The sequence below is a fragment of the Molossus molossus genome, unplaced genomic scaffold (genome assembly GCF_014108415.1).
Source record: "Molossus molossus isolate mMolMol1 unplaced genomic scaffold, mMolMol1.p scaffold_m16_p_10, whole genome shotgun sequence".
Classification (NCBI taxonomy): domain Eukaryota; kingdom Metazoa; phylum Chordata; class Mammalia; order Chiroptera; family Molossidae; genus Molossus; species Molossus molossus.
In genome coordinates, this window is record NW_023425345.1 from 64,271,685 (window position 1) to 64,299,056 (window position 27,372).

Consider the following 27,372-nt stretch of genomic DNA (forward strand, 5'->3'; position numbering starts at 1 on the left):
CTTCCACCTTGAACAATTCAGTGCTTGACCAAGTTGTTCATGAAAAGTGACTCAGTTAACTTTGATTCTTGACCTGACAATCCCTTCATGCTGATACATCAGCCTGACAAAAGGCATCTCTCAGGCCACAAACAAAGGAGAGAATGTGTCAGAATGAGTCAGTTTACAGCTAAACCTTGCCTTGTTAACATCTCAGGAAATTGTGCTGTGAATATTTTTGTGGTTTCTTTTTTGCTTTTGTTGCTGGCAAATGGATGATTAGTACAATTTTAAAGCATAAAGAAGTCACCAAGAGTGCTAATGTTGCTAAGGGCGTGAAAGAAACCATGACTACAGACAACTGAAGAGGTAGAAAACTGTTGTTGATTTGCGTGACAGTATTTCAGAGGCAGCGATATGTAAAAAGTGAAGATGCTGCCTACTGACCCCCTGAAAGACACCCCTGGAACCAGTGCTGAAAGTGATTCATTTAAGATTAGTAGGGGTGGTTTGATAGATTTTAAGAAAAGCAGTGTTTGTTTATTAAATAAACAGTATATTAGACTTGTACTGTATATAAGAAAGGTTAAAACAGGGAATCATTTGGGGGTCTGGAACAAATTAATTCAATTTATATTATTTTTAATGGGAAAAAATGATTCTGTTTTCAAACAAATAACTTCTCGAACAGCCTTCTGAAACAAATTAAGTTCGAGAACCGAGGTTCCACTCTATTACATTGTTTGTAATAGGAAAAAAATTGGGAACAATCCAAATATCTATCAATAAAGGATTAATTAAATAAATGATGGCATATCCAAATAATGGAATATAATGCAGCCATTAAAGTGAGGATACTTTCTATATACACATATTGAGAGATCTACAAGATATTTTGTTAAGTGAAAAAAATCAAGGCACAAAAAATGGGTAACAAAAGGGTAAAGAATACTTATACCATCTATGTATGTATTTGCTTATATATACATAAGTCCAGAATTATATCCAAAAAATTAATAATATTCAGTCCCATGGCGGAGAAGAATTGGGTGCCTAGGGCATAGAATAGGGTAGAGAAATTTTCCATTTTTACTTTGTACCCTTTGTTTTGGGAATGCTTCACAATTTAAATGAGTAAATCAATTTTTTAAATAAGAGGGATGCTCTGACACAGATTAAATCTGAAATGGCCTAAACTTACCCAGTTGGTAGTATATTCTCATTTTTCCATTCATCCTTTTTTATTATTGACTTCAGTAGTCATCCATCCTCCTTTCATGATTTTCCCTGCTCTTCCAGGTGCCATGCATTCTTTCTCTACTTCTGACCTCAATTTGTCTCTTGATTTCTCTTGTGGTTGTCAGGTAACAACCCTTCTAGCTAGATATCACTATTTAGATCTCTTCTTCTAAGTGCCAGACCTGGGGCAATCACGTCACTCCTCACTGAACACGTTCTCCTCTAGACAACAGAAAATAAAGTCATGGTTGGGAGTTTAGGAGGAAGCTAGCTTTCTTTGCAGGGAACCAGGCAACTGACAGAGCAGAAGTTAGCAACCTATGCCATGTGTGTTGCTAACAGTGTTATTTCAAGAGATGAAATTTACAGAGAGTAACTCTATGCATGTAGACGAGCAAGAAGTTTACCCTACAAAGAGTGTAGTAGCAAGGATTGGAGGTTGGGTTCAAATTCTTGACCTGTTACTTACTGGTTAAGTGACTTTAGGCAAGTTTTCTTAGCCTTACTTTTCTTCTCTACAAAATGAGTTCTGTAATGGTTAATGTGGCTAACTGCTAGTGGTCTACCAAAATCCATTTTTGTTTCTCTTGTGGCATTAGACTCGAAGCAAGACATGTGGCTACTAATATTATATTTCCAACTCTGCCTTGCTGTTAGATGTGGCCAAGGGGCTAATTCCCTGCCAGTGGAAGTGCTGTGTGCACATTTGGCTTTGAGCCATAACACTCCTTCATGCTCCTTTCCCTTCCCACAAGTCAGAACCAAGAGCACCCCAACCTTGACTATGAAGATGAGACCTTAGGGTTGGCAGATCAACAACTTGGGAAGAACTCAGATCTCTCGAAAAACACATGGAGCAAGCTATCTGCCCACCTGAAACATCTGCCAATGGTCACATAAGAGAGAAATAAACTCTGACTTCAAACCAGACCGTTGTTGTTGGGTCTTCTGGTCATGACAGCCTAGCCTTACTCTAACCAATATGGTTAAGACTCTATGTCGCTAGTAATAGAATGCCCAACTCAAACTAGGCAAATAAATAAATGATATTATTTGACTCCCACATAATAGAAAATTTAAGAGGTAGGGAAAACTTAGAATTGCTTGATTCAGTATTCAATGACATCAACAAATAATTGATTTCTTTCTATTCCTTTGCTCTGGCTTTTATGGAGTCAGCTTAATCTATGGCTGGTTACCCTGAAAGGTTATGGCAATTCCAGGCTTCATATTAGCTCACTACACCTTACTGGGAAGAAAGAGAGAGAGAGAGAGAGAGAGAGAGAGAGAGAGAATAATTGAGCTTCTTTTAACACCCCAGTATATTTATTATTGACCCAACTTTGGCCACCTGTCTTCCCTGAAGCGTGCCCAGAGAATGGGCTTATATGGATCAGTTTAAGCATCATCCACTTGTCCTACCTCTAGCCCAGGGCATTCAGCATCTCTAGGGCATGTGGACTATATGGAGAAGGTGTGGGTACCCTAATAGAAACTGGAATGGTTACCAAGATAAGAGGGATTGGATGTTGGAGAGGTGCCACCTTGTCTACTACGGGGATGTAGTGACTGTTTTAAGGATTAAATTGACTGAGATAATATATATAAAGGGTCTAGCACAGTGCTTGGCACTTAGTAGGTGGATTATGATTGTGAATTTACTCTTCCTTGCCAAATCTCGTTTGCTCTGTTGCAAGGTGGTAAGGGTTTAGAGAAAACGTCCTCTTTAGGCATTTTGGGGCTGTGTACTTACAGGCCCAGAAAAACAGGATTGTGATACGCACAAAGAAACTACCTCTCAGTTTTAGGATTTCTGTCGCCCATAGCAAGTATGGGTGGGAGTGGCCCACCGCTGGCACTGCCACCTCACACCCACAGGAAGACTAAACGGAGGCTGAGCACCACCCTTTTAAAGGTTCCTATTGGTCATAGATGCTCACTGGTCTATTTATCAGGACCCAGGTTTGAGATTCCAGAAGGAGCTGCCTGCACAGTATTTGTGCTGCTTCAGGTAGGATCTTGGTTGAGAGATGCTTTTGGGCCATTTTATTGGCTTTTCTGCCTCTATACACTTGCTAGAAGCTATATAATATAATAAGATTCTGGGCTTGAGTCTGAGACCCCATTGTGCTATCACTAGCTATTAATCTCATGTAAGTAATTTAATTCTTTATGCCTCAGTTTCCTCATCTGTACAATAGGGCCTCAACTCTTGTTTTAGCAACATTTAAAAAATATGTTTTTATTGGTTTTTTTGGAGGGAGAGGAAGGGAGAGAGAGATAGAAACGTTGATGAGTGAGAAACTGCCTCAATCAGCTGGCCGCCTCCTGCACGCCCCCTACTGGGGATTGAGACCATAACCTGGGCATGTGCCCTGACCAGTGATCAAACCAGGACCTCTCAGTCCATGGGACAACATTCAATCCACAGAGCCACACTGGCCAGGCTGTTCTAGCAACATTTTAGGATTGTTGTTGAGGCTCAAAGTAATGATGTGTTTGAGAGCAATTTGTAAATAGAAAATATTTTAAATAAAAGGAGTTAGCAAACACAGTCATAGAAATACTTTGCTTGTGCATAAGTATCTCTATACTAAAGGCCAACCTAACTGAAGCTTGGGAAATGAAACTGGTTGAGAGAGAACAGGCCAAGTGGGATATTTTTGTTCATAATGAAAGAAAATAGAGCTAAGTTTCACCAACAATTATATATTCACTGCCTAGGTGTGTTTGTTCCTGATATTTTACATGCTATCTAATTTAATCCTCTAAATATCCTTAAGGGGACAAATGTTATTATGAGTTTTACAGATGAAGACACTGAGTTTGAGAGTGGCCGAGTAACAGAACCAGTGTCACACACTTAGGAAGTGGCTGGCCAAGATTTTAAAGTCAAGCCTGTTTAACCACCAATGCAAGTGAGACCATCAGCTGATTCACGCAGGAAAGCGACCACCCAGGATGTTGTACCCAGTGGACTAGCTTATAAAACATGTACACATCTATCTAGGGGCTCATAATAACCCTTTCATTTGCCTGTCCATCCATCTAATCCACAAACATTTTCTGAGCATGTCTCACATAGCAGGAACTGTGTTAGATTTGTAATAAAACAACCAATACAATACAGGTCCTGAGGGTTCCAGAAGCATCGGTGCAGCGGAATAGCTTGTCACACGTAGCATTTATCCTCGGTTCAATTCTGTTAGGAAAATTGTGCCTATTGCTTGGCCAACATTAAAGTTTCAAACATTGTTGTTCTGTAGAAATGGTCCATTTATGCTGCTTCCTGCCAGGGAATGGCACAGGTCCATAATAACTGAAGATCATATAACCCAGTGATTTCATTTCAGAGGCAACTGCACAATGGTTTTGAAATGGTAATAATTGCCTATTGCTCTCGGGATTATCTTATTGTCTGGCAATGGTTATGAAGACAGTGGGGTTTTAAGACGCCATTCAGTAAGAGTGACAGAAGGAACTATTTTATATTTTTCTCTGAATGACTCTCAAAGTGAGAATCTATTTCAGAGCCCATAAAAGTCTGAAAGAACTGCTCTGATAACCTCAGAGTCCTTAAAGCTAAAAGGAGACTAAGTTAGGGAACAATACAGAACACGAAAGGTGTGGCTCAGGCATAAGCAGAGGTGAGCTGGATGAGACCCACAATTAAAAGAGCCACTAAAATGATGTTTAGCAGCTTAATTGAAAGGAGCTATCCCTCTCTTCTTTGGTGGGTATTGTGCAAACAAACATCCCAGTCTGAAAAAATTCTGCAATTTTGCCTATCCATATCAATGTAATGTGATGAAGTTTCTTCTGAGGGGAAGAGCCACATACTTTGTTAAGCACCTACTAAGGACCGAAGATGTTACATGGTTTGCTCATTTACACTCACCACAACCTTGTGAATTGTGTTTTCACCACTTCACAAACTCTTTGCCTGACTCAGCTTCATTCAACAGATATTTATTGAGTGCTTACTCTGCGCCGACCATGTTTTAGGTGGTGGAGATATAGCAGTGAGCAAAACCTACGAATGTCCCTGTCTTCATGGAGCTTTTATTTTAGTGGTTGGAGACAGAATGAAACAAATAAATAAACAAACATAGACGATGCAAGGCTTTGGAGATCTGTGCTATGGAGAAAAGTAATGGAGTAAGTTGAGACAGGAATACTGGGTAGCCAGGGCAGATGGATTTTCTAAATTTGAATTTACATAGAATGGTCAATGTATTAGTTATATATTGCTGAGTAACACATTACCCCAAAAAGTAGTGGCTTAAAACAAGAAACATTTATTATCTTGTTGTTTCTGTGGGTCAAGAGTCTGGGTGCATGTGGCTTAGCTGGTCTCTGTGTCAAGGTCTCTCAGGAGGTTGCATTCGGTGTGTCAGGCTGTTGGGTTGAGGGTCTCTCTTCCTTGCTGGCTGTTGGCTGAGGCCTCCCTGCCACCCTGCCGTGTGGGGTTTTCCATATGGCAGTTCACAGTGTGGCAGAAGCTGTCACTCAGAGTGAGTGGGCGAGTGAAAGAACGAGTGTGCCCAAGATGGAAGCCACAGTCTTTTCGTAACATGATCTCATCACCATGTCTAATTCTACCTTCTAGAGGCAGGCCAGTAAATTCAGCCCACATTCAAGCATTTGGGATTATACAAGGGTGTGAATACCAGGAGCTGGGAATCATTGGCAACCACCTTAGAAACTGCCCATCCCATCTAGGGAGGCCTCTCTAACGAGAAGACATCTGAACAGAACCCTAAAGGAAGTGAGGGAGCCAGCGGGCTACCCAAGAGTAAAGCACTTCAGGCAGGGAAACAGCGAAGGCAAAGGCTGAGGGAGGAACAGTACAAGATGAAGTCAGAGGTAACACTGGACTCGATGGTGTAGTTTTATGCGGGTCATTGTGGGGAATTCGGATTTTACTTTGAATGAGAAGGCTATGGAAGGTTTTGGGCAGAGGAGAAACTTGACGACTTGTTTTTTGAGAGGCCCACTCTGGATGCTGTGTGGAGAACAGAGTGGGGGAGCAGGCATTAGTAGAAGCAATGGGACTCACTAAGAGGTGAATGCAGTCATCCAGAGGAGCGATGATCATGGCTGAAACCAGGGTGATAGCGTTGGAAATGGCACAGAGTGGTTGGAGTTTGGATATGTTTCTTAGTGGTGTTGACAGGATTTGCTGATGATTTAGATGTGAAATGTGAAAAGGTGAGTAGTCAACGATGACTCCAAGGTATTTTAACTTAGCAAGTGGAAGGCTAGAGTTACAGTTTATTAAGCTGAAAAATACTGGTGGAGTAGGTTTTGAGGAGGGGGGTATAAATGAGGGTTTTTGTCCATGTTAATGTATGCCAACTAGACATCCAAGTGGAATGATGACTTGGCAATAGAATATATAAGTCTGGAGCTCAAGAAAGTGAAGTGGATTATAAACACAAATATGGGAATTCCCAGAATTAATAGGGTATTGAAAACCGATGGACTGGATGAAAATACTGAAGAAGTGCGTGTAGACAGAGAAGTGGAAATACCTGCGGGTTGAACTGGGGCACTCCAAGGTCTAGAGACTAGAAGACAAGGTCCGCAAAGAAGACTAAGAAAGAGTAATTAAAAGTGGGTAAGGAGAAAGAACCAAGAGAGGCGAGTGCCTTGCAAGCCAAGCGAAGAAAGTGTTTCAAGGGGAGAGAGTGATCAACAGTGTAAAGTACTGCCTTTAGGGCCAGCAAGACGAGGCTTAAACATTGACCATGGGTTTGGGAACATGGAGGTCACTGGTGTCCTTGATGAGAGCTGTCTCAGTGGAGTGGGAGAGCGAAAGGAGAGCATGTGGAGAAGGTGAGAACTGAGGTTCTTTTGAAATACCGGTGTCTTTCAACAACTGATTTACCGAACCACCTGTGATAAGCTCACCTGCAGTGCTCATTAAAAAAATAGATTTAGGGGGCCCCACTCCAGAATCTCAGGGGTTGGCATCTTGTGATCTTCATTTTTAGCGAGTCCCACAGGTGATTTTGAAGCACATTTCATTTGGAAAAACAACGTCCTTCCTTTTTGCACTTTATCTTACATCGAGTCAGGTCACTATTTGACTTAAGATATTATAAGTGTGTTCCATTTGTGTAACCCAAATGAGTTTGGGTTTTGTTTTAATTTTTGGATTATGGTTTGTCCTGGGGGCATTCCTGTATTGACCCTTAATCTTTTTATTTCCTGATATTTTAAAGAAAACTTGGGCAAAGAAATTCTATAATCCTAAAGAATAGCAGTAGATAAACACCTCTCCCTTCCTTGATGCCTCCTAGGAACTTTGCAGATTTTGAAATTCTGAGAATCTGAAGATTAGCTTCCGAGGACTCTGAAAATGGAAAGACAGCACTGTGCAGATTCAGGAAGAATTCAGTATTACACGAACCACCAAAGTGCTTAATTACGGAGCTTCTCCATCAAGAAAGATGGAGGAACTATTCTACTCAGGTCTAGTGAGGGGCGGGGCCCCTGGGCCTCCTTTATCACTACATCAAAGGCTTCACTGTTCAGCAGTATCTGGAGATTGTTCTTTTCTGCCCCGAGACTTGGGCTCTAGAGCCAGGTGTGTTTCAGATAGAACAGCGCAGTGTGAAGGAACAGAAGCAGCAGCAACTGGAACTCAAGGCCCTTGCTGCTGAAACCCCCCAGAAGCCGGACCTCACAGGATCGAGGTTTTGGGAAGAAGGTCTTCTGAATTGTTGGTCTCTCTCTCCTCAATCCCCCATTCTTTTCTTACAGCCCCTTCTGAGGCCTGCAGACTAGTGTCCATGTCCCCTTCCCTCTAAATCTTCACCCTTTATCAGAAGGGAAAATATTACCCCCTTGTTCCTTTCTCATACCTTTGGACTCTAGAACCTTGCTGCTAAGGGGGGTTCTCGCTGCTTAGGCATTTTGGCTCCAGAAGTGAATGGGATGAGGTGAGATCTAATGATGTTTATGACGGCTCCAATTCCAATCCTCCCTTTAGCACGAGTTGCCACTGATTTCCTCCCTACTTTACTTCAGAAGCAAGAGACCGTTGACAACATTTTTCTTAGAGGTAGACCAACATAGCTAACAGCGGTATGCGGAGATGACATGCCAGTTACTTGTACATGTATTTATGTGTCCAAGGCAACTTAAAATGTGAAAGAGACTAGATAACATTATGCAAATGGTGCTTATAAGTCTAGCTGTGGATGTGTGTTTAAATATAAGTTCCCCCAAATAACTGAAATGGTCAAAGCAATGGTGTAAACAGACAAAAATAAATAAATAAATAAATAAATAAATAAATAAATAAATAAATAAATAAATAAACAAACACATACCCTTTCACAATGATGCTTCTCTCTCTCTCTCTCCCCCACTCTATCTGAACAAAAAAATGGAAAGATGTCCTCTGGTGAGGATAAAAAATAAAATAAAAATAAACGCATAGATGAATATAACACAGAAAATTCCTGCAAAACCCTGTGAACCCAGGAGCTCCTGGACACACATTAATAGTTGCCCACCAAAGTGAAATCCAATCCGAAAAAGGTGAGGGAGATAACGGCTCGAAAGGGTTGCTGGTGAGCTTGCAAAGGTTCTGTGACGACAGAAGGACGAGCACTGTCAGAATTCCAAATATGTAAGATATAAGGAGACAGAAATCGGACTTCCCCAAGGATGTCTCCACAAGAAAAGAAAGCTGCCAGCTGAGCAGAACATCTGACTTCAGCACCTTCTGTTTGGGAACCTGTGGCTCTAGCCTGCAGGCAACGAACGGTAGCATCTGGCTTGGTGAACGTGTGTGCATCATTCCTCAGAATGGGTGCGGATTTAGACTGGAATTCTGCATCACCTATAATTTATGTCAGCTCTCCTCAATGTTGGGACCATTCCCTTTTCCCACAATGCTTGTGGTTCTGTCGGAAGACACTCCAGGAAGACCAGTGATCTTTGAGGTCAATCTTATTAGTGTCTGATGTCACAGCTGATGGTGTTAGTGGGTAGTTTGCAAGATTAACTGCATTTTTCCTTTGCATATTTGTACCAAGTGCCTCTTTGACCCGAAATGCAAATCTATGCAAAACAAGGCGTAAATGAATATCACTCAGGTACTTAAAAATACAAACAGAACAGGAACACTGATTCTAGCCAATGGAAAAGCTTTGAAGTCTGGGTTGGATTTTTTTTGCCTGATAATCACTCCATGTGTTTTTATTAAATGGGGCAAAGTTAGTTTCTTTTAATAATATGTGGTTTGAAAAACAAAACAAAATTCTAACCTTTCTTTGGTGACTACATTTGTCAAATGTTTCCCAAATGTACTTCTTTCTCTTAAAAGATGCAGCAGTGCCGCTAACAGACAGTAATTGTTGCATAATTAATGCATAGCAGGTGGATCCAGCAATTTCAGTTTGGAATCTCTGCTTGGAATAATCCTTAACTGTCTTGCCCTGTCCTACTCCCACTGTATCTCCCATCATGCCCCAGAACCACCCCCGACACTTGTAAATAGCACAATGGACACGATTTAATTTGCCTTTGAGGGCAGCTCTTAAGTTAACTGCAAAGGGAGAGGGCAAGCATTCTCAGCTAAATATATGTGTGTGTGTATGTGCAAACACACACATTTGTTTTCTTCAAACCTCATTCTCAAAGCTCTTTATTATCTGCTCAGTTCAATACACCTTAATCTTCTGCACCCCCATCTAACACCTGCTTGTTAATTTCATTCACTTCTCAGCTAGTCTTTTAGCATGTTAAAGGCAACCCACTCAAGTGATATAAAAAGGACTTTTCCCTTTTTTCTTTCCTGCCTCTCTGATCCTTTTACTAACACTAATCACATACCTACCACATGCTCTTCAAGACTCCAGTTCCCATTCTTTTGTTAACTTTTCTTGTGTATCACCCAAGGTCAAGCTTCCTTTGTTCAGTACAGATGACACCACAGGGCAGGGATGCGATGATATGGAGTGAATATCTGAAGGCAATACTTCCCGATTCCTGGGGAAGTGTCCCTTCCCTGTGCATGCAGACAGAGGGAGGGAGGCCCCCCAGACCATTAGTCACCCTGTTTTTCTCAGGCGTGGCCGGTCTTCTTTTCCTAGTAAGTTACAACCCTGATTGAAGCGCTACCTGATGTCTCAATTCTGTTTCTATTAACATTTCTTCTTTTCTAGTTCGTCCTAACAGCTTTAATATTTTTAAATTACAAAAATAAAAGACCGCCCTGGCCAGTTTGGCTCAGCGGTTGGAGCGTCGGCCTGTGGACCACAGTCCCGGGTTCCATTCCCGCTAAGGGCACGTACCAAAAATAAAATAAAATAAAATAAAATAAAATAAAATAAAATAAAATAAATAAATAAAAGATCTAGTTTTGCTCTCCTGATAACTAGCTTGAGCAACTCATGTAACATCTCTTACCCCCAATTTTCTCCTCTGTTAAAAAAGAGAATGAGGTTAAATCAATTCTGATGTTCCTTGCAGCATGGATGTTTTCTGAGACAAGGGATAAAATGGCTCAGGAGAAAGATCTGGGCTGCTCCAGAGCTTGTCTGCTCTCAGCAGTACAATAAGAAAAATGCCTGCTCAGATCACCTACCACTTATCGAGCACCTACCACTATATGTTGAACCGTCTGTTAGATCTTCGCACATACAGTGGTTCATCGAATTCCCATAGCAATCCAGGAGGTAGACATTATTGTTATTACTAAACCTGTTTTATAGATGAAGGTACTAAGACACCAAAAAGTTAAGTAGCTCTTTCAAGATCACAGGGTGATTGGCATAGCTGGAGTGTGGCCACTAGGCACAGGTTTTTAACCATTCCGTTAGTCTACTTGCCGGTTCACTTGCTGGTTCACTTAGTCTCCAAAAGCCAGTTCACAGGCTTCCGTCTTGGGATCAGAAGGTCTAGGACCCTATTTTGTCTCTATTGGTTACTGGGTCATCAGCCAAACTGCATAAACTCTTAGAGCTTCAATTTCTCATTTATAAATGAAGAAAATAATATCTATCTCATAGTACTATGTTGAAAATGAAAAGATATAAGAGGTGTGTCAGCAGCTGCCTGATTCTCTATCCTGCTTCTCTCTACAGTGGTCATCACATAACCTCTGCCTGCAGGCTTGGCCCCAGCCGCAGCTTCAGAACGAGTCCTTCTCTGTGGAGAGGGCTTGAAGACCTCTGGTTCAGTGCTGAGGGGGATTCAACATCAACCATGGTTCCGCTGGTCCTGCTGGCTCAGCTGGGGGCAAGTGGGCCTCCACCCTAAATGCAGTAATGGTAGAGTTGTTAAGATGGCCCCTGGGACAGTACTGTCCGTGTTTTAATCTCAGCTCTGCTCTTACTAGTGAGCTTGGGTAAGTTACCTCATCTTTCTGTGACTCAGTTTTCTCATCTGTAGAATGGGGAGAATAATAGTAGCTCTTTCAGAGGGCTATTGTAAAGATTTAAATTAAAAAAATGTAAAGTGGATGTAACCGTGCCTGGCAGGTCATAGAACTTAAGTGATTTATATTTTATATTATTATACATAAATGACATCAATTATATAATTATATTATTATTAACACTAGTTAGGTCCCTGCTTGGTTGCCTCAGATCCTTCCTGGATAACTTGCCCAGTCTCTCTGGGGCTGCAGCCATCACCACAATCACGCCCCAGGTGGAATTCCTGCCACTGGAGCCTTTCTCTGAGTTGGAGCCTTGCAATCTGCTGAGGACAGCCTTGCTGTTGGCTGCCCTCCACACCTCTGAGTGCTGCAGGCCTGGTGACTCTCCAAGATGGTGCCTGGCGGTGTGCAGGCCACTTGCCTGGACCACTTGTTGCCATCACATGTTCTCTGGCGCCTGTTTTCTGCCCTCTGCTGTACCTTCCCCCACTGCCTGTACCTTGAGCTTGTTGACTAGGTCCTGAGCTGTACAGTGTGTTCAGAAGTAACCATGTCAGCTTGACACAACTTTATAAATTAACTTTGTAAAGCATCATGCACATAAAACGAGTATGAATCTTAGTACACAACTCAGAAGGTAAGAGATATTATATCTCTGCTTTTCTTGGTAACAGCTTTATTGGGATATAATTCACATACCATGTAATTCACCATGTAAAGTATAAAACTTAATGGGTTTTTGGATACATGCACAGAATTGTGTAACCACCACAATAAATTTTTGAACATTTTCATCATATGCACACATCCAGCCAAACAAAACCAAACCAAATCCTGCTTTCCTCTGTCATCTCTTATTTCCTCTAGCAACCACGAATCTTCTTCATGTTTTGCCTATTCTGGACATTTCTTATCTTTGGAATCATATGGTATGACAATAGGTGGCCTTTTGTGACTGACTTCTCGCGTTTAGCATAATGTTTTTAAGGTTTATCCATGTTGTAGCATGTAGCGGTACTTCATTCCTCTTTACCACCAAATATATGCATAATCCTCTACTTTTAATTCAATAATTAATTTTGATTCTGTATTCCTATTCCAAGGAGCTAGTGAGAAATTCAACTTGTCATTCTTGGGGCTTCCCATCTGAGGCTGTGTCAAGATTTCAGGTTCTCAAGCATAGCTGAAACATGTCAGAGGCTCAGGAAGGCATCAGTCATCTGTCTACACAGGTTATGTTGAGATGCCACTGTGTCTCCATTTGTAGTCCTTTACGAGTCTCCTCTCTGCCACCTTTGTGCCATATTTGTCAAGCTTGAGATCTGTTGTGGCTGTGGAAGCCGAGGCCAGTGTTCCACCTCTTGGTGCACTGATGGCCAGCCTCTCTGAGGTCCTGCTGTGTCCTTGCTCTGGCAGGGAGTAAGGAAGGTCACAGGGGACCCTAGACTTTGGCTCCTCCCTCAGTCCAGAGAAACATTTATTTTAGACTGGGGATATTACTCCCCAGATTTAACAGATCCTCCCTAATGCCCTCAGACTTTAGAAAACAAAATTCAAGAATTCCTACCTGAATACGTCCCCTGAAGCAAGGGAGCACATATGAGAATCTCCAAGGAGGCGGGGAGGGAAAACATCAGCTGACCTAAAAAAGTTATCTTGTGTCAGAGTCCATCCTCCTTGTTCATCTCCGTGCCCAGTTAGCATAGAAAGCACTTGAGATTTATCCTACTGTGCCTTTTGTCATTTCCCAGTCCAGTCACTGTGGCTCCTTCCTGTGCCACCGGCCCAGCCCACCTGCCCTGCTCCCAGACAGCTTTTTAACTCCCACAGGCCACTGTGAGGATATACTAGGCAGAAACCTGGGCTCTGCTGCTTTTATTTTTACTTTAATGAAACTCACTTCTGTGGTGAAATAAAAATGATCTCATCTGTGCTATTAGAAATGTAGGATTTGCATTCGGTTCTAGATTTCTATTATACATTTTTCTATTTCTATTACATAGTTCTGCCATGTGTTTCTATTATACATTTCTATTATAACTGTCAAGTGTACCAGGTTTTGGTCTCAGGATTGCTTTACACTTTTAAAAATTATTGAGAATCTGCCTGGCTGGTGTGGCTCAGTGGGTGACCGTCGACCCATGCACCGGGAGGTTGCCAGTTCGATTCCCGGTCAGGGCATATGCCTGGGTTGTGGGCCTGATCCCCATTGGGGGTGGGGTGCAGGAGGCGGCTAATAGATGTTCTCTCTCATCGACGTTTCTATCTTTCTATCCCTCTCCCTTTCTCTCTCTGTAAAAGCAATAAAGGAAAAAAAATTTTTTTTTAATATAAATAAAAATTAAGAATCCTAAAGAGCTTTTGTTTATTGGAGTTCTATCTATAAATAAGAACCTTATTAGAAATCAAAACAGACATTTAAAATATTTGTTATTAATTAATTTGAAAACAATAAATCCATTACAGGTAACATAAATAACATTTTTATTACAATATATTTATTTTCCAAAATAAAAACAATATGTGAGTAGCATGTCATTGTTTTATATTTTTTGCAATTTTTTTAATGTCTGAAAATAGAAGGCAGCTGATTCATACCAGCTTCTGCATTCAATCTGCTAAATGTTTCTGTTGAAAAACATGAAGAAAATCTGGCATTGCAGAGCTATATAGTTGAAAAGGGAGCAGTATTTTAATAGTCATTTTGGATAATTGTAGATGCTACCCCAAACTTCAGCAGGAGGTAGTTTCTTAAAGGTTATTTGGCAACAAATATTGCCAGATATTTTCTTTGAAGTGACAACCTCACTTTGTTCATTAAAAAAAAAAAAAATATTGGCCAAATACATGAATCTGAATAAGTTGTTTTCTTTCAAGTAAAAATGAGATTTCATGAAAAAAAAAAAAAAAAAAGCAATTAGTTCAGCTTGCAACCCAAACCATAACACAAGCATTTTTCCTGGAGACAACCATGTTACTTCAGTATGCAGCAGAAGTGCTATTTTTCTTTTTAAAAAAAATCCTCACCCAAGGATATGTTTCTTGATTTGAGAGAATGAGGGGGCGGGGTGGAAAACATCATTGGTTGCCTCCTATATGAGCCCTGACCAGGGATCAAACCTGCAACCTATGTATGTGCCCTGACCGGGAATTGAACCTGAAACCTTTTGGTGTGCAGGACAATGCTCTAACCAACTGAGCTAGCTGGCTGGAGTAGGAGCAGGAGTGTCTTGTGTGCACTTTCCAGTTTTTCACACAAAATATTATTATTATTATTATTATTTTTTATCCTCACCCGAGGACATTTTTCCATTTTTTGTTCAGGTAGAGTGGGGGGGGGGGGGGGAGAGAGGAACAGAGAGAGAGAGAGAGAAACATCGATGTGAAAGGGACACATCGAGTGGCTGCCACCCGCACAACCGACCAGGGCTGGGGACAAACTGCAACCGAGGTACATGCCCTTAGTGGGAACCGAACCCGGGTCTCTCAGGACTGCAGGCCGACGCTCTAACCACTGAGCCAAACCGGCCAGGGCTTCACACAAAATATTATAAAGACCTTCACTGAAATGTTGAGATTTAATGAAGTTAACAATTCTTAACGCTTCATCAAGGATATTCTTAAGTAAAACTACCTGTCTTCCCTCCTGCCCTCCCTCCCTCCCTCCCTCCCTCCCTTCCTTCGTCTTTCTTTCCTTTGTGGTGGATAAGCACATGGTGACTATTAGGTATAGTTTGATTCCACTGCATTGACTTGTACTGAGGCGCTGGCAGTTTTACCCAGTATCACTTTTGCACCATCAATGTAAATGTCTTTGTAGTGGAGAAAGCAAATCATTTTTTTAAACATTATTATAAAAGTAGTTTTGATTTCACAGATCCCTGAAAGAATCACCAGGACTTTGCAGACAGCACTTTGAGAAGGTGAGAAGGAGGAAATGGAAGGATCCAAGGGAAGAGAGTGTTTCCCGCTCTCTGAGTGTTCCTTGTTGCTGTCTAGCACCTTGAGTTCTGTATGTGCCCTGACCGGTCCCAGCACCTGCAGACTCTCCTCGCCCGTCCTGGGCTGTCCATGATGCAGCGTGACAGTGTCTTTGGGAGCCCCAGGAACGGAGCCTTTCTGCTTGCTCTGCAGCAGTGCTAGGAAGGGTGGTGGTCTAAAACTCTTTCCTATTTCCTTCCAACTTGAAGAATTTACTAATGAAAATACTGGTATAACCCTATAAAATATCCAAATTGCTAAATAAACCATCTAGAAATAGAACTGACCAGAAATGTATACTCTTCTCCTTGTGGTTCGGAAAGCATCTGTCCTTTAAAGAGGACTGTGCTGATTACTTTGAACATTTTCCCTACACACTTTATTTTCACTGGATTCTAATTGAAGAGTTTGGAGAAAAAATCCCTGGCTTTCTGTGCTGTCCATAGGAATAGCCTGAAGGATGGCCTTTCCTTAGCGTTACCACACGTAAATGGATCTGGAAGCTTTGAACTGTGAGTCTATTGGGCTCCCTTCCAAACTCCCGAGGGCTTGTTGTATATAAAAACATAACACTTGGCAGCTAGTATCAAGGCTCTAATCCCTTATTATGTTACTATAAGTAGGTTAAAGAGTACATGTGGTAAGCAAAAATATTTACCTGTGATAGAGGACAATTAATAGGATTAAGTGCATTTGGTTATTTCTGAGTCAAGTATGCTAGAATAAGCTTTTATCTAAATCTAAAACTCTGTTTTGCTTGTTAAATTTTTAGACAAGAAAATTATATGTTAGAGTCATAAACTTTGGCAGATATCTAAGAGTCCAAGACTGTGTTGCTATCTTTTAAAAATTCACCTCTTTATTAAAAACGATATTTATCAAGGGCCTACTCTGTGCCAAACGTTGTTGTAGACATGGGAATGGAACAGCGAATAAGACAGACAGTTTCTGCAGTCATGAAGCTTATAATTTAGACGGGGAGATGAAAAATAACAAGCGAACAACTAAATAACAGATAATTTTAGATAATGTCAAGCATATGAAAGAAGTAACACAGGGTGCAGGGACAATCACCGAGGACATGGCGTGGTCAGAGAAGGCCTCCCTAGGGGAGTGATATTTGAGCTGAGAGGTGAACGTAACAAGGAGCCAACCATGGGAAGATCCAGGGGGAAGAGCACTGGGAGCCAAGGACACAGCAAGTACAGAGGCCCTGAGGTGGGGATACCTTTGGGGGTTTTGAGGAACAGTGTGAAGGTGGTATAGCTTGAGAGCAGTGAGCAGGTGAGAAAAGGGTACACGATGAGGTCAGATCATACAGAGCTCTCCGTAAGCCATCGGCAGGCATCTGGATTTTATTATAAGTCAAATAGGAAGCACCTGGCAGACTTTAAAACATGGAGTGAGATGACCTATTGGATTGCAGCGGGGCAAGGATGTAGTAGGGACAGCCGTTGGTAGGCTATGATAATGAGTTGGTTGGATGGTGAAAATGAAGAAAAGAAAATGGGTTAAAAGGTATAGAGTAGAGGTAGAGCCATAAGGAAGACATCAAGAATATACCTAGATTTTTAATTAATTAATTAATTAATTAATTAATTATTTTGCTTAAGCTCGTGGATGAATGGTGAAGGTAGAAGTTGAGATGTGTATGATGGAAGGGAACAGGTCTGAGAGATGGGTGAGGGGGTCAGAAGTACTCTTTGAATGTGGAAATCATATTTTTTGGTTTGGATGTGTGTCAGGTAGGACTGCATTCAGCTAGCTGCAAGGAACCCAAAACCTGACAAACCATATCTTGAGCATCGATCAATTAATTGATCAATTGATTTATTTTTCACAGAACAAGAATTTCAAAGATAGACTGGCTAGTTTGAGAGCTCATGAATGCCACTGAGACCCCAGGGATGTTCTGTCTTCTCCGTGGCCCTCTTAACTATGTCTTTCATTTTAATGAATATAAGAGAAGTGGCGTAGCTTCAGGCATTAGCATCAGCACTCCGGACCAGAGAAGGGGGTACGCTGCAAGAAGGAAGGGGTAGCGCCTGTCGGAAAGGCAAAAACTTTTTTTAGAAATCCTCAAAAGACCTCCACTTTGATCTCATTGACAAAATTATTTGTCAGAAGACCCTAGTTTAGACTGGGACTAAATAATGATTTATTGACTTAATTGCTACCTATAATTTCACTTGGTAGTCTTAGGTGTTTTCATTTATCATGTCCCAAACTAAGTTCTTTATCTTACCCACCTCTCATTCCATCCCCTGTCTCATGTTTCTCTGTATTGCTTTTGAAATGAATGGCATTGCTGTTCTTTTGGCTCAAGCCAGAACTGTAGTTATCATTGTAGACAGCCAACTCCCTCATTCTACTCTATCAGTAAAACTTACAGATTTTACCTCCTACACATTTCTTGAATCTTTCGATCTCCTCCACCCTGGATCATTATCATCTTAGTCATACTTTCCAGTTATGCTCCTTTAAAATCCATCTCTATAGCTAGAGTGATCTTACTAAGCTAAACTGTCCAATTCATTACTTTGATTAAAATCTGGCAAAATGTCTCCCAGCATCCTTCAAAAGTGATATCCTGTGTAAAATCAATTTAAAAAATGTTGGGCTAAACTTCAATAAAGAGATCCCTTTATTGCGGGACTCCTCAGAGCATACACTATGCTAATATATGCACTGTGAATCGCTAAGCAGGGGGAAATGGAGGATGTTTCCAGACACAAGTCACAGTCAAGCTCTTATTCTGAGGCACACCAAGAACATGCCATGAGATACATGTATAAATACTAGTACTTTATGTAATTTGGCTTAGGAAACTTGGTCTACAGAAAGAAATTCATTCATCTTAGTGTGGCATATAAGACTTCCCATGACCTGGTCCTCACCTTCCTCATAAGCCTCATTTTCCACCACTGCCCTCTTGAACTTCATGTCTAATAATAGCAAACCATATCCAGTTCCTGCACACAGCACATTCCCTGTGATTTTGCTCAAGTTCTTCCCTTTGGAACATCTTTCTTCATTTGGCTAAATATACTCATCTTTCAACTCTCACTCAGCTCAGGGATCTTCCTTGAATTCTAGGCTGAAGTGCCTCTCATCTGAGTTCCACTTACCACAGCAGAAAAATGGGAATCATCTGTTTATGTGTCTTTCCCCCCTAGTTTACTGGGGGATAAAGCCTAAAAGATCATGCTGTGGTGGTGGTGGCGATGATAATGATGATGATGGTGATAATAGCTAAGTTTATTCTACTCACTAGGTGCCAGACTCTATATGAATTATTTTATTTAATATTTTCCAAACTTCCATGAAGTAGGTATTATTACTATGCTCATTTTGCGGATAAGGAAGCCAGGGCTTAAAAAGGCTGAGGAACTTGCGTGAGGCTGTATAGCTAGCTAGGGAAGGGTGAGCTGGGGTGTGAATGCAGACAGCCTGACCCCTGAGGCTGTACCTTTTGTCACTGTATCTGAGGCTGTACCTTTTGCCACTGTATCTACGACACCTGCATGGCACCTGGTAGTGGACATAGTCAATGCTTTTTGAGCTAAATTGTGTGTGTGTGTGTGTGTGTGTGTGTGTGTGTCCTTAAACTACTAGCACCAAGGAAGTTGGATATGGTGTAGGAAAGAGAAGCGTTTGCAGTTAAATTTCATTTATGGCCAAAGTGGCCGTGGGAAGGGACCATGTCAGGGACAACCAGCTCAGATGCCAAGTAACTACCAGCTTTTGTGTTGTCTTGGACATATGCTCTGGGCATGGCCAACCCCTATTTCACACCTGTGTTAATCTTTGCAGAATAAAAAACATATTATTGTTTAATGGGGACTATTAACCTTGTCACCCAATTGAGTAATACCTAATACATCTTTTTATTCAAAACCCAATGGGAGTTTCTAGTTAGAAATGAGTGTGGGAAATTTTTGATCTCAAAATTTTTTTCATACATGAAGAATATATGTGTGTTCGTGAGTGATGTTGAATATTCAATGAAATTTTGTGAGTATAAATTGAACACTTATCCTGGGCCTAGAACCGTTGACAGTTGGTTTTGAGAGTTGCAAAATAAGTTTACGGCAGTTTCTGCATTTTAGAATTATGGTATGTGGCTTGGGATATTCTGAAGTACCTCGTAGTAATTCTCTATAAATTGATATTTTTTTAAATAAGGAAAAGTTCAAATGTATTATTTTGTTGTACCCTATGAAGATCACAAGTCATCATGATATGATTATACTTTGAAATACAAGTAAGAAATATGTGGAGTCATGATCTCTATAATCCTAGTCTTTGCTTCTTAATTAAATGTTACAGATACTAGAAACATTGAAGAAAGAGTGTTAGCTTATAAATGATCAAAAATAATTGGTAACTCCCATAACATGTTCTATGATTTTGTTTAAGAAGTGTCTATTTCGTGTTGGATCAGGTTAGTCATTGTTTAGAAGAGACCTGCATGAATTTCTATTACAGATTAACTGTAAGTGGGCATGCTTGCAAATAATTGGACTTCTTTTCTGTTTAATATGTGCTGTGTCACTTTGAATAACTTACTTTCCTTATATCAGAATTCTTTCATTATAAAAGAAAAGGTTTCCTAATTTCCATTTCCTTTGTTTTTCTTCTGAGAATTAACCACTCATTTATCTCTTATATTCATTGCAAGTTGTAGTTTGGGATTTACTGGAATTCTCACTGTGGGCACATTTTTTCTTCATTTCCAACTCTCTCCCTTAAGCATATGTGTTTTCAATGAACATTTGTTAATTTACCTGGGAAAGATCTCTCACCACCAGAAGAGTCAGTAAATCCAAGTGTCTCATTTTTCAGTCTTAGCTACTGTTCAGATCATGGGCTAATGCTTGTATAAAAAAAGGGTCCAGAAAATACCTGCTACAGTGTAATTTCTTTATTCTTGTGTGAGACCATAGCAGGAGGCAATAGACCTGGGGCTCTGTGCGTACAGGAAGGAAATCAGAAGTTTTGATTTTTCTAAACTAATTGTTATAAAACTTTAAAGCTTAAATTTGAATAGTTATTGCAGATGGTTAAAAGAAATTCATCAACTCACAGTATTTTTTCCTGTGTCTATTCACTAGTGAACTATAAAAGCCTAAAAAAAAAAAAACCACCATAAAACCCCAGAAATGTTCTAAAATAAGATATAAAATTTGGGTTAGGGTTATAAGTTAATAGTTCCTTTTTGCCCTGCCCCCAAATTATTTTTAGGCCGTGGGCCTCTGAACCCAAGTACTGAAAGGCAGCTTTAACTTTTTATCAGAAGTCAGCGGTCTCCCTTCTTTGTCTTCCCTATCTTGTTGGCAAATGCTTCTGTGGTGACCCAATTCTGCTTCCTGTTTAAACTGTATGAACGATACATTTGATTCAATATCTAGCATTTGATCCTATTTGCAAACATATAGTTGAGAATTATTCCATTCATTAGCTGATTCATTTTTTCTTTGTTGACCGATCTGGAAAATGTCATCGTTACCCTTGGACGAAGGAAAAGAGGCTCTTTGGATCTCCTCCTACTTATGATTTTACGGCTCTGATATGGAGGCTTATTAGGGCAGAAGCATGGCTTGGCTGACTCAACACCCATTTCCAGATCTCTCTCCCCTTGCCTACCTCTACACCACAGGATGGAGAAGCGAAATAGTCACTTCTAATCTCCCTGGAAGCAAGGGGCAGCTTTCTGACAGAGTTCTGGCCAAGAACTCGGAAACATACTCACAATTCTGCTAAGGAGGGTTTGGGGAAAAACCTTTTATTTCCTGATAAAAGAGAGCAGAAGCTGCTGGCACGACTTCCACTATTATTATTATTATTTTTTTTGGTTTTGAATATGATTAAAATGTCTGGATCTAAAGCAGTCATCTTGAGACTTTGAAACCATAAACCAATGTACTAAAATTGGTAACGCAGACTTGCAGAAGAAACCCTGGCTTTTATTATATCATGGAGCCCCACATAATACAGAGCTGCTTCCCTCTAGACATTACATATGAACAACAAATCCCTATATGATGGATTTAAGACACGGCTACAAATTCTTTGACATTCCTCTCATCAAAGATGTGTCTAGTTTCCCTTCTCTTCAATATAGGCCAGCTGTAGTGACGGGTCTAACAAACAGAATGCAGTAGGAGCAGTACTGCAGGACTCCCCAGGCCAGATCATAAAGGGGGTGCAGTTTCTGCCTCCTTATGCGTCTTGCACGTGCGACTTGTGAGCCTTGAGTTGACATATCAACAGTCAGTCACATTGAAGTTGCCACGCTGCAGAAAGCATGTAAGAGACCACACAGAGACAGAATGCCTGCGGAACCCCAGCCGGACTCGACCCTGCTCTCTCGGTTTTCCAGTCAAGAACAGACAAACATGTGAGCGAACCAGTCTTCAGATGAGTCCAGTGCAGTCTTTGAGCGGCCCAGAGGATGCCAAGGAGAGTAGACAAGCCCCTCCAAAATGGCAAATTCAAGAGAAAAATAAATGTTGTTTTAAGGCACTAAATTTGGGGTTGGTTTGTTATGTAGCAATAGAAAATTGGAACAGCCTTTTTTTTATACTATTGTTATTTGGATGTTCCATTATGTGAAGCCAAAAGCACCCCTACCTGAAATATTTAGCAGTAGAAAGATGAAAAGAAATTGCTAAAATGACCCTTTTGTTTTTGTTACAGATGTTTCTCCTTTTTCCCCCATTGACACCCTCCTCCCCATACCTCCCCCACCCCGCCCTGTCCCCAGCATTGTTGTCTATGTCCATGGTTACCCATACACGCATATAAGTTCTGTGGTTTATCTCTTCCTTCACCCCCGCCACCTCCTCTTCTGAGGTTTGTCAGTCTGTACCCTGCTTCTATGTCTCTGGGTCTATTTTGTTCATCAGTTTGTTTTGTTCATTCCACAAATAAGTGAAATCATGTGATATTTGTCTTTCTCTGATTGGCTTGTTTCACCTAATACTCTCCAGGTCCCTCCATGTCGTCTCAAAGGATAAGAGATCTTTCTTTCTTACAGCTGCATAGTATTCCACTGTGTATATGTACCACAGCTTTTTTATCCACTAATCTACTGATGGGCACTTGGGTTGTTTCCAGATCTTAGCAATTGTAAATAGTGCTGCTATGAACATAGGGGTACATATATTCTTTCTGATTGGTGTTTCAGGCTTCTTAGGATATATTCCTAGAAGTGGGACCACTGGGTCAAATGGCAATTCAATTTTTAACTTTTTGAGGTGTTTACCATCGTTGCTGTAACCAGTCTGCATTCCCACCAGCAGTGTACTAGAGTCCCCTTTTCTCCACACCCTCGCCAGCACTTGTTTGATGATTTGTTGATGGTGGCCATTCTGGCAAGGGTGAGGTGATACTTTATCGTTGTCTCAATTTGCATCTCCCTGATGATTAGTGACATTGAGCATTTTTTCATATATCTCTTGGCCATTTGTATGTCCTTTTTGGTGAGGTGTGTATTTAGGTCCTCTGCCCATTTTTTAAATTGGGTTCTTTGTCTTCCTTTTGTTGAGTTGTATGACTACTCTATATATTTTGTAAATTAACCCCTTATCTGATGTATCGTTGGCAATTATGCTCTCCCATATAGTGGGTTCCTGTTCCATTTTGATGGTTGTTTCTTTTGCTGTGCAGCTTTTTAGTTTGATGTAGTCCCATGTGTTCATTTTTGCTTTGTTTCTCTTGCCTTGGCATTGTAACAGTAAAAATTCTACTGCATGTGATGTCTAAAATTTTGTTGCTTATATTTTCTTCTAGGATTTTTATGGAGTCACGGGTCACATTTAAGTCTTTTATCCATTTTGAATTTATTCTTGTGTATGGTGTACGTTGGTGGTCTAGCTTCATTTTTTTGCATGTAGCTGTCTAATAAAATGACCCTTTTAAATGACTAGATGTGCTGATTATCCATTCTATTCCTCTCTTAACCTGGCCGTGGTAATCTAGTTAACTATGGTATTGATGTCCCAATTTTCCACTGAAGTCAGTGCTAATTTAGTTATATCAAGGCTTTATTTACAATAAGACTGGGCTGGGAGAAATGTAGAAAAGGAGACATTTCAATTCTGGGCACCATATTGCTGTTGTCCTGCACTTTGGGCAGTTTGGAAACAACGAAAATGGGATCAATAGTTGCCTCAACATCCAGTGTAGCTCGCCTGAGTCCCCAGCTTCACCCAAATCCCATCGGTGTGTGAGGCTGCTTTCTTAGTGAGAAGCTCCTAGCATTGGACAGCTTTGCCTTTTCACTGACATTTGCAGCTTTTTAAATAGATGAATATTTAATGTCATATTTAATAGGCCAGATTCTTTGAAGCAAAACCCCATTAGTTAGTTCCCACTTTTTAAAGAGTGGATGGTCCGTAGTTATTGTTAGAATTTTTTAAAATGTCTTAATATATGGATTTAATCATAAACACATTGATAAATGCAGCATATGGAAACTAGTAAGATTGTTTTAAATTAATATTCATATCCTTATATGGAAGCTATAGGATACGTTAAAAAAATCTTTCACCCTAAAGTGACATAATGCTATTTCTAATGATGGAAATTCCTAATCAGCTTTGCAATATAGTTTGGGCAATTTTCTTGTCCCATTGCACTGAAAATTTAAACCAAAAGGAATAAAATGTAACACCTGCAAGCTGGTTGCACAAAAGCCAATTTTATTTTGGTGTGTTTATTTACTCAATGTCCACATCCTTGAACTGTTGGCAAATTCACAGCTGGGTGGAGCAGCGCAAGTGTCACTGCGTTGATGCTGTGGGGCGGAGGGGTGTGGAACTGCCGGCCGCAGAGGGGTCCTCGCACAGAGAAGCTACATAAGTGATATCATATGCAGAAGCAGCCTCTGGGGTTTGAAAATAACTGGGCAGGGAGTGTCAGCCTTTCTTGGATCTGACTATTTGATTTACTATCCATAAGGGTCAGAACTATATTCCTGGGTGGGCTGGAGAGTCTGTTTTAGTGCACCCAGTTCCTAATAGCAACTCTGCATAATAGCTCAAAGAGCCTGGGAATGATCTTTTGTCTCGGGGCAGCAAGGTGCTGTATGCAAAAGCTGAACTAACATCCCGGCGAGAAGCCAAAACAGGACAGATGTTTTACGCTGCGCCTCAAACGTGGTTGTTTCTAGCATAGTTTCCTTAAATGAACAGGAAATAGAAAAAGCAGATTAAAACTAGCACCAATTTTCCATCCTGTCCTTCTTCTCCCTACCCAGCTTTTTTTTTGGGGGGGGGGGGGCTGAATTATTGATGCACAAGACATGTCTTGTATTATTTTTGTAACTTGTGAAAAATAAGCTGTCATTGCATATCTTCCCTGGTGCCAGAGACTCCTTGGAGGCCAGTGTCATAATCTAATTGGCACTGAGCCCCCATCTAGCACTTGAGAAAATATACAATCAGTGGACAGTCATTAAGACATGGGGGTGGTGGGAGTAGAGGTGAAATGTAACAAAGTTCAGAAAACAACATAAATATGTATTCGATCTGCCATTTGCCTGTGGTAACCTTGACCCCGGAGCACACTAGCCTGTCAGGTGTCTCTTGAGATCCTCATTAGGGAGACGCAGGGAATTCTGTGTCCGGCACTCTGTGCTCTGGATCTCCTTCGGTGGTCCTCTGGATCAGAACCCTTAGCTTCACCCCCCAGCTCTTCCTATACCTTTTCCAAGCTAATGCCTTTCCTTGAGTTTCCCAGGTGCCTGCGACCCCTGCCCCCCAGGCTTCCCCCACTTCTTGGTATTAGCAGATAGAGCCCATCAGTTCTTTCTAATGCTGGTGCCTCTTCCTGAAGCCCCACACGCCGTCAGAAACCAGAGAGAAATCTCTCACCCACATAAATGATGCTTTTAGAAGCATGCCCTATTCCGCCGACTCCTCCCAGAGTTCTGAGTTCTTCATTCACTGAAGTCTCTGGGATGCTCCCTAAGATCCAGATTCCCACTGATCATGCTCTCTCGGGTCTGCGTACACAGCAAGCTCCTAATGGAGGCGGCCGATTCCATCTCCCATCAAGGTGCAGAGAGCTAGTTAATTTTATCCTTTTACACATCAAGTTCAGGATTTCTTCTTAGGAATGTGAATATCTTCTCACCCTCACAGTTTGGAAACCTCAGGAACGGTCTGCCAATTTCAACAAGTGGGACACCACCCAGCAGTCTCCGAACAACTGCAACTATGCTTTGTGGGAAAACTTGAGGCTGAGAACTCCACCCGACCTTTCGTCCTTGGTCTTGGCTAGCCTTCCCATGCACCTCTGAGGAGCTCCCTCCCCACCATGTCATCTGTGTTCCCCAGTACTCTGGTCTTTTCCTTGCTCTGTGTGTCCTCTCCCTAAGCACCGCTGTCTTACCACACATGCCCAGCCCCAGCCCCTCTTCCTCTGGACTTCCACGCAGAAGAAATCCCCTCCCATCGGTTCCATGTGGCCTCAGATGAACCCTAGCTCTCTCTGGGGATGCTCTTTCCTCCTTAGTCTTTAAAAAAAATCATTAACAAAAGTCCTCACCTGAAGATATGTTTTTATTTATTTTTAGAGAGAGAGGAAGGCAGAGGGAGGGAAAGAGGGAGAAAGAGAGAGAGAGAGAGAGAGAGAGAGAGAGAGAAAGAGAGAGAGAGAGAGAGAGACATTGATATGAGGGAGAAATATAATAGGTTGCCTCCCAAACGTGCCCCAACTGGGGATCAAACCCGAAAGCTAGGTAGATGACCTGACTGGGAGTTGAACATGCAACCTTTTGGTGTATGGGATGATGCTCCAACCAACCAAGCCACCCCGCCAGGGCTCCTCCTTAGTCTCCTTAAGTGGCAGCTGCCCCTTCCCCCTCCCTTTAGGAACCACAGAGCTGATGGCGGCAGGCGTGGGACAGAGTTGGGAAGCAGCAAACATTTCCTGTAAAGGACCAGGTAGTAAACACACACCTTTGTACTCAGATCTGCCACTGTAGTGCAGGAGCAGCCACAGACAGTAAGTAAACAAACGGATGTGAATTTCATATAATTTCTGTGTCATAAAATAGGATTCTTTTTCGAAAAAAATTCAGCTGTTCAAAAATGTAAAATCCATGTTTAGTTTATGGGCCGTACAAAAGCAGGAGATGGGCTGGGTTGGGTTCATTGACTCCTGATCTAAACCTCAAACGTCATGTGCACACATGGCCAGGATCTTGTTCAAGTGCAGACTCTGATTCAGTGGATCTGGGGTGGACCCCGAGATTCTGCGTTTCTAACAAGATCCTGGGTAATCTGAGTGCTCCTGGTCAGCACATCACACTTGGAGTTGCAAGGTACTGCAGTCATGTGTAGAAATTTAGTCTTTATATTATAAAGGCATTAGAAACAATTTAACGATGAGGGAAATGTTCACACTTTAATTCATAATAGGTAGCCAGGTTGTATAGAAAGCATGGTAGCTGAGAGAACAGGCTATTAATTAATTAATTTATTTTTGTTACAGATATTTCTCCTTTTTCCCCCACTGACACCCTCCTCCCCCTCCCTCCCACCCCGTCCCCAGCTTTGTTGCCCATGTCCATCAGTTATGCGTACATACATATAAGTTCTGTGGTTTATCTCCCCCTCACCCCCTCTTCTGGGGATTGTCAGTCTGTTCCCCACTTCCATGTCTCTGGGACTACCCTGTTCTTCAGACTATTATGAGAACAGGTTTTTACACTAAACAGAGTCCCACTTGCCAGTCATATGAATCTGGACACACTTCTTAACCTT

At 41.3% G+C, this 27,372-nt stretch overlaps 1 long non-coding RNA gene across 3 annotated transcripts in view; it reads left to right on the plus strand.

Annotated features, from left to right (window-relative positions):
- LOC118624536 overlaps nucleotides 1-27,372 on the plus strand; it is a 130,292-nt gene that overhangs the window by 90,097 nt on the left and 12,823 nt on the right. Inside the window, exons 7-8 of one of the 3 annotated variants that reach the window (XR_004958376.1) lie at nucleotides 11,322-11,584; nucleotides 15,495-15,540. The exons of 1 other annotated variant lie outside the window; for it this stretch is intronic. This is a non-coding gene — a long non-coding RNA (uncharacterized LOC118624536). The remainder of the gene's footprint in view (nucleotides 1-11,321; nucleotides 11,585-15,494; nucleotides 15,541-27,372) is intronic. One more of the 3 variants, XR_004958375.1, reaches the window with a different exon arrangement.